The following is a 350-nucleotide window of genomic DNA, read 5'->3' on the forward strand; positions in this document are numbered from 1 at the left end:
AGGGTAATGTATTTTTGTTCCTACTAAATTTGTAACACTTGTATTATATCCAGTTTATGGAAGAAAAGTTTTTGTTTTAAGAATAAATTTTGATTTGTTGGGATACCATGATCTACTTAATTTATTTATGAAGTTGACGAGCCGTTTGGTGGATATTCGTAGTGCACTTATTGCACTGCTTTCCTTAAGTAGAATTTTGAAAGATTTTATTGCTTTACTTGGGAGGGAAGAATAAAAAAGTCTTGGGCCGAAACTCAGACAAAAGGATGGATATAGGAAGTTAGAGGGAAAGCTTAGTCTTTTGGTTGTAACTGTGTTGAGAAATTGCTGTGAAACGGGAGATACTTTCC

The 350-nt window shown here is 33.7% G+C and overlaps 1 protein-coding gene across 1 annotated transcript in view; it reads left to right on the plus strand.

Annotated features, from left to right (window-relative positions):
- LOC119594718 (serine/threonine-protein phosphatase 6 regulatory subunit 3-A-like) overlaps positions 1-350 on the plus strand; it is a gene marked incomplete in the record, with an annotated part of 49082 nt that overhangs the window by 12760 nt on the left and 35972 nt on the right.

This window comes from Penaeus monodon, chromosome 34 (genome assembly GCF_015228065.2).
Source record: "Penaeus monodon isolate SGIC_2016 chromosome 34, NSTDA_Pmon_1, whole genome shotgun sequence".
Taxonomy (NCBI): domain Eukaryota; kingdom Metazoa; phylum Arthropoda; class Malacostraca; order Decapoda; family Penaeidae; genus Penaeus; species Penaeus monodon.